Genomic DNA, 8,046 nt, shown 5'->3' with positions numbered 1-8,046 from the left:
ACTTTTAACCACACGGATTCATAGCAATTAACATGCCATAGCTCATTTGGTAGAGCCATCACAGTTCTATTATCGAGGAAATATTTGTCCTACCAGAAACTAAAAACAAAACAAAACCCCAAACCCATTAGTTTTATTTATTTATCACTTGTGTATCCCCCCTCCACCTCCAAATTTTCATCCAAGCATTCAGGGGTACATCATAGCTGCCAAGTTTTCCCTTTTCTCATGAGGAAGCCTATTCAGCATAAGGGAATTTCCCTTAAAAAAAGGGATAACTTGGCAGCTATGGGGTACATCCAGGAGGTTATCCCATTCTTAACTTCACAATTCTGTAAATAGGGTATGCTAGAGCCTTCCACCTGGAAATTTATTTGGGCTTTATGAGAAATTTGGTGTCAGCTTGCCCCAAATTCACAGCAGGTGCTGTGGACCCACCTGTTCAAGGATAATCCCATAAAGAAAATAAAGTGATATTTCTTAGCAAGAGGAGAAGAAGAGAAGAAGAAGAAGAAGAAGAAGAAGAAGAAGAAGAAGAAGAAGAAGAAGAAGAAGAAGAAGAAGAAGAGTAGTTTGGATTTGATATCCCACTTAATCACTACCCGAAGGAGTCTCAAAGCGGCTCACAATCTCCTTTCCCCTTCCTCCCCCACAACAGGTTAATGTGAGGTGGGTGGGGCTGAGAGACTTCAGAGAAGTGTGACTAGCCCAAGGACACCCAGCAGCTGCATGTGGAGGAGCAGAGACTTCTTTGAGAGAACATGACAGATGGGAAAGTCTCCTAGTAATACCATATCTGAGGCAGGGAATTTGAATTCAATTCATCTCCTGTTCATGCCCATGTTACTATATCCAATGCATCACTTTGGATCTCTGTCTCTACCTAGAGATGGTGACTGTAGAATCATTCAATTGGGGAGCAAAGGGTTGGCCAAGAGAGAGAGATTACTTGGGTTCATATATGTTTGTTTGCTTGTTTTTGTTTGTTTGTTTGTTTTCACTACTGTCTCTGACTGGGCAGTGATGGGCCTCACTGCTTTTTTTGCAGGGGCAGAAGTTGCAGGAGAGAGAGAAGGAATGAAGCCTTTCTATTTAACTCCACACCACCTGCTGGCTTTGACAATTTCTCATCCAAACTCAGACATTAATCTACTCTGATTGTTTGGCAATTAATCTGCTGTGATTCATGAAGTGATGTTACTTTCCTGGCTGGATGTGTGAGTTACACATGGGGAGGTGTTGGCTATTCCTCAAAAACCAGCTAGAATAATCTTTGTCTATAAATGTGTCACACTTGACTGTGCCAGGAGCAATCATGTTGATTTCCCCAAGTTTTTACTTCAATATCCATTGTGATGCAGATGTGATCAATAGAGAGAAGCATTTTTGTAAGGACTCAAGTACTTTAGACCCTGGGTAGTACCAGTAGCAGCTGGAATAGTGGTGTGGAGCGCCGCTCCCATCAGCAGCAGCACTGCAGCTTACACAAATCAGACTCGGTTGGGGCAGGGCAATAGCAAAGTTGTGGCTGTGCAAAAAGCACTGGATTGGTTTTGCCCACGTATCCATGCAACCCTTGTTAGAAGAGCTTGCAGCCAGGATGAATTACAGTATATAGAAATGATCACTTACAGCTTCTGGAGTTCAAAGGCTTTATTCATGAAGGAGCAGATTATCTTGGCAGAAACTATTTATGGGATGAGTAGAGATGAAAGAGAGAAATAGCAGACATCTTGGGTGAATCTACACTGGTCGGTTATAATGTTAACAATGCATTATAAAAATGTGACACCAGAGAGCGCTGCAGAGCAGCGATCTGTCAATAATGAGGAATTGCATTGATAGCTATATAACTTTTTTTTAAAAAATAGCCTTTAATAGCGTTTTTTACATATCCGTATAGATTTAGCCCTTGTATCAACATATCAGGAGAGAGAAAACAAAATGGTTCAGCTTTTAGGGGTGGTGTTAACTTAAACAGAGAGACTACAAACAAGGCCTGGCTACATTGCTAGGCAAACAGTGCCTTTGTGTGCTTTAAAGAAACATCAACTAGATGCTCAAGAGAATTAAATGTATTTGTTTTTCTCCAACAACCCTGACCTCAACACCAGCCTGCCCCATCCAGGTAAGCTGCAGTGATGCTTTTGTCAGGAGGGTGATTTCATGGCTCAGACCCCCAACGCCAGTTGCTGTGTGGTGTTGTGGTTAGTGTGTTGGAGACAAAGTAGGGAGACGTAGGTTCAAAAATTCCCAGTCAAACATAAACTTCCTGTGTGAAATGGGACCAGTCACTATCTCTAAGCCTAAGCTACCTCACAAAGTTGAAATACCGGTAAGGATAAAATGGGGATGCAATAGTGAGGTACGTCACCTTGGAGGTAGGGCATAAATGTATCAAATAATTAATGTTGTCCAGCTCTTATGCTTCCATATTTGCTGCTGTCATTGTCAGTGATGTTATAATAGTCCAAAGGCACGAATTAAGGAATGAACCACAATCCATAGCCACTTAGAAATAAATGAGTCTCTTGCATAGAATCCATTTGTCTGACTCATGAAGAAGCTGGAGCCACTTCAGAAAATATGCTTCTTCTTTTTTAGTGCTTTTTCTAGAAAGAGCAAACCCCAGTTAGGTAACCTGCATTCTTTCTTAATACTGTAAGTCCTTTCCCAAGCACACAGTGCTATAAAAAAGCACTCTAGCTATCAATATAATTAAAGGCATAAAATCAACAAGGTGAACAACATCACCCTACCCCTGAACGCACAACAAAATGCTGCCTTTCGAATCTTATGCATTTAGGGCGTGATCGTTGCCTTCATTAGAAAATGGGCTGGGTGTAGCGTTAACTCAATAGATTATCCTATGTTTTATGTTCTTAACATATGGAAACAGTTACCAAGAAGTCCATCCAGCCAACTGGGAAGGGAAAGCAATGTAAGACTGTACCCAAAAAACAAGAGGAACCTGAGAACAGAAAGAGCTCGGTTAATAATATCTTAACTTCATTTTTCCATCTCCCACCCACCCCCCTTTAAAAACAAAAACCCTTCTGGATTTCCCCTACATGTCCATAAATGGAAGTTACCAAAATGCCACATTTTCAGACTGACTTGAAACAGGAAATGCCAACGCTTTCTTAAGATAACCTGTTCTGTAACCACAATAAGGCTGCAACCCTAACCTCAGTTGCCTGGAATACTCATGCAAAAGTAGAACATAAATATAAATATTAAACAATACATTTAAGTGTGTCAAAAACAGGGATGCTATTGGAGCATCTGTTGGTGGATATCGCTAGCCTGATGGGGAGTTACACATACAAACTGATGCTGCATACAGTACTTGATTTCCTGACCTCTTCCAGCAGCAGGCTTCTCCCCACATGTGAGAGATATGCTTGGGGAGAAGCAAGACATTTTGCCACCTGAGGCCACCGAGCTACCAACCTGTGCACCAGCATCTTCCTCTTGCCTGCTCACTTCTGATTCCTCCACAACCCACCTCATCTGGGGCTATCTTGCCCCTGTACTGCTCTGAGTATCATAGAGTCTTTGCTCAGACTGAGGGACTGTGGATAAGGTGACCTTGGAAAGTGCTCAGGTCACCACCACTTTGGCACTGACAAATATTTTTTTTTGAAATTTCACTGTAATATACTGTGATGCTCTCCAGGGCCACCTCACCCACATTGCCTCTATATCACCCACAATGCCTGTAAGGGGGAGGGATTACAGAAACCCCCCCCCCCTCATCAGAAGCAGCCCGTCTCCAAGCAGTCATGAGAGTGAGGGGTCTGAAGGGGTGAGTCAGGAAACGGAGAGGGAGTGCCAGGGCTCTGGCAACACAAAAGAGCCCCTGCTCCATAGGCAGGAAGAGAGGGAGGTGGAAAGAGTGGACAGGAATGGGGCAGACAGAAGACCCGTCCCTCCGACGCCGGAACTGAGAAAAAGGAGGAAAGGGAGGCGCTTCTCAGTTCCGAGGCTTTTATGCTGGTCCCTCCGACGCCGGAACTGAGAAAAAGGAGGAAAGGGAGGCGCTTCTCAGTTCCGAGGCTTTTATGCTGGTCGAAAACGCGGAAGAGTTTAGTGCAGGAATCTGACTCGAGCGGGTAGACATGAAATGAGCAATCCGTTACACTGTAAATAATGTGCACCAATAAAAACGTCTGAAAGACAAGCATGTGGACGGTCGTTACTCAAGAGTAGTCACAACAAACCCTGACAATGCCCTTCCTCAGACTGAGGCACAGGTGAGTGGCCTAGGCAGACCTTTAGGAGCATAAGCAATGGACAAACGGTGGCAGCACTCCTATAGGCTGGGAGTGGTGGCTGACAAGGCCCCCGACTACGACCTTAGCGACTATTATGGTCAGGCCAGCAAAAACAGTATTGGGAAGTGGTTGGCTCAGATGTGGGCAAGGAATGTAGTCCTGAGGCAGGAACAGAGGAGCTGGAGACTCAGGAGGCACTGATCTGCCAGCCCATAAAATCCACTGCCTGAGGCAAATGACTTGCTGATGGGTGGAACAAACCAGGATATGCTAATATTTTCCCCTCCTGTATGCACAGTGAACTTGCGGGGGGCAGGGTTGAGGTCTGTGACAGACCCAAGTTATCCAGGTCAAGATTTCAGAATACCACTGCCACTCATTCAGTATACATCAGAGGGTGGGGAAAGAGAAATTTCCACGAGAAAATTGCATTCACCGTGAAACTTCACGCCATTTGAGAAGTGGGCCAGAAGTCAATAAAGATAGATTGTGTAGATGTCCTCTGCTTCATCAATCATAAAGCTGACACCTATAATTTTAGCATATGTAATGCCAATGCAGGCACGTTGACATCTACAGCCAAAGGTTCTTACCCCATAAATTTATGTCTATTATTAGATCTGCTTCTCCAAGTTGTATCAGTTTCCTTTCCTTTCCTTTTATTTTATTTTATTGGACCAATATTGCAGCAACTGCTCATACCAACTATGGTGAATCTATTTATACTCTGGGGAAGGGCACCGTTCTTAACTGAAGCATAAATAGTGGCACATAAGCTTCTGGTGAAGGAAGGCCCATCAACACAGAGAAGGAGGCTTCCACCGTGAATCTTCCTTCTGCTTTGCATGCCTCTTCACAAATGGTGGAACATAGATGTCCCCAAGGCTTTCCCCCAGTTCTGTAGCTTATCAGGTGGGCACCATTGCCATTCTAAGAGAACTTCCCACTGGTGGGGCTAGCACTGCATCCACAGCCCAGATGTACATGGTGGAAACAAAAGGTGCAGGATGGCTTGGCCCAGATTGGGCCCAACACTAGGATATGATGGCAGTGAAACTCGCTCAGCACCCAGCCCCAGCCTGCCATTTTGGGACCTTCTGCTGGCTTTGTTTGGCAGCTAGGGGAGGCTGTAGGGACATTGCACAGTGAGGGAATAAATGTGTTGGATTGTTTTGCCCATATGTCCAACATCAAGCAAAAAGGGCTGACATGTTGTTCCCGAACTGAGATTGTTTTCACATCATGAAACTGGTAATTATTTATTGGGGCGGAGGCCTCATGCCAATCCATTCTTTCTAATGCTTCAATCGGTGATAGCTGCTGACACCAGCTATTTATCTGACAGGAGATCCTCACGCACAATAGCATGCATGTGCTGACAGAGAAATGTGCAAAGATCTCTGAATTGCATTAATAAGAAAAACAAACAAACATGTGCTCTGGATGTAAGGGTGACTCCCTACAGGGAGCCAGCCCCCATCATCCTGACGTCCACCTCGCCAAGCACAGGGAGCAGCAGTGGATCTGAAGCAGCCAGGGGGGAGGGGAGAGACTCGGAGGGAGAGAGAAACCAGTGTGTGGAACAATGGGAAAGCTCGGGGGCGGAGAGATGCGGGCAAGGGCTCAGGAATGCTGGAGAGCCCTGCCACTACCCTGACAGGGAGGAGACTGAGAGGGCATCGCTTCTTCCGGCGCAAGAGTTAAGGAGAGCATCGCAACGCAGGTCAAGGGGGAGGCGTTTTGGGGTGCCCCAACTACTTTGCTGGCGTAAGAACAGACGTACACCATTGCCAGATTCTGATTCGGAATGAGAGGTCATGTTTTACGCTGTCTTTGCACTGTAAATACCTTGCACAATGAAAGTCTATAAAGACAAACTGGACTCAAGCGGAGTTACTCTAGAGTAGCCATGACGACCCTCTGACACTACTGTGAACATGTTTTAATACTGTTGCTTCTAATTTCAGGTTATATTCCGATGTATTTCATCTCTTTTATTTGTGAGCAGTTTTGAGTACACTAGAAATAGTGTAGTGAAATTCATTTTGTGTGGCCGGTGGGTATTACATGTTTTACGTGCACGGAAGTAAGTAAGTAAGTAAACTTTAATACAGTCAAAGACCAGCAAAAGTACATGCACGGAACTTTACGGAGTAATAAGGCGAATGCGCCTGTCCCTTAAGAGCTTACAAGATGGGAGGCAGTAGAGAGAAGATTAAAGAGGGGGAGAAATTTGCTTGGATCCAGGGTTTCTTCTGTTCATGGAAGGGGTTTTTAATCCAGCAGAGACTCCCAGTAGTGAAAGTGAGGGAGGTAAGTACCACCTATTTTCCTTTCCCTGTAACCTCAAACACAAAATAATGGGTTAAAAAGAACAGCCACCTCTATTCAGAGCCACTGAACCCCAGTGCCTACAGCAGGGACCCGACTAGAACCTGTGGCCCTGCAGATATTGCTGCACTACAATTCCCGTTATTGTGGACCCATTGGCCATGCTGCTTCGTGGTTAATGAGAGTTAGGGACCAATATTTGGAAGGACACAGGTTCCCCACTCCTTGGCTGCAGTATAGGACTCGAAAGTGGGAAACCCAGACTCATGAAGCACCCAGGCTGCTCTAAGTTCCTTTGGAGGCAGTGTGGCATATTAATGAAACATTTTGGAATCAATAAAGCCAGGAGCTCTGAGTCTGTAAGAACTGAGCATGTTCACTGGTGCCAGAATGTTGACTGGCTTTTGGATGGGAGGGTAGAAAATGGGGGACAGAGGATGGAATGATAAAAGACATGGCTGGCAGCCTGGCACTCTGAAAAGGAGCACCCCACACAGCAACATTCAAAGTCCCACTGAGAAAGAAAATTTTGGAATGATTTCCTGAGAAGTCCCAGGAAAGAGTAAGGGGGTCCATGTTCCAGTTTACATAATGCCCTCAACTGTACCATTCCTAATGCCCAAACTGCCTGCATATGCACATTTATTCTTGTTGGTGCTGCTCCTCATAGAAAATGTTGAATAGTTGGTCATACTGCCCTCCTGTGGTAGAACCACAGAACAGCCTCAGGCCGGGAGAGCATTTGAAGTGGGGAAAGGGAAGCTTTTCACTCTGCATAAACTTCTGTCTCCTATTGAGGGAAGAGAACAACTCCAGAAAGATGTAAGCAACCATTATAGATCAAACTGCGGGAGGCAGTGGAAGACAGGAGCGCCTGGCGTGCTCTGGTCCATGGGGTCAGACACGACTAAACAACAACAAGGGCCTGTGAGAAAATGGGAAGAGAATCATGCTCTTTGTGTGGCCAGAAAGTGCTGGAGGACATGTGGAAGGAGACCGATAGTGCAGATTTTCCAATGTGCTTGCAGATGCAGGATTGATTAGGAAGTACCAAAGGCCCTCAATCTGGAAGCTTTCAAAATATTTAGTGCCCCATATAATTTGGGCCACCAATGAGGAAATAGGTAAAAGTGCTTTTTTTTTTTTTGTCAAATACAGGCTGCTACTGTTGGGCTTAAAAAAAAAAAGTGCTCCATTTACGAAGACTCACGCTTTTCAGAAGAGTAGAGAAATGTAGCTAATTAAAGATGTAAATAAATGTACATCCTTTGTGTTTTTTCCACAATTTGGGTGGAATAAATATGTGACAGATACTTATGTAGCAGCTAAAGATGAAAGGATCTGTCAGTTTCCATCCTTTCTCATTTCCCCCTTACGTTCAGTTCTCATGAAAATTACGCAGCATTTTGAATAGATTTTTTTCCTAATAAACACATTT

The sequence above is a fragment of the Zootoca vivipara genome, chromosome 3 (assembly GCF_965207765.1).
Source record: "Zootoca vivipara chromosome 3, rZooViv2.hap1.1, whole genome shotgun sequence".
Classification (NCBI taxonomy): domain Eukaryota; kingdom Metazoa; phylum Chordata; class Lepidosauria; order Squamata; family Lacertidae; genus Zootoca; species Zootoca vivipara.
This window is presented reverse-complemented; position numbering follows the sequence as displayed.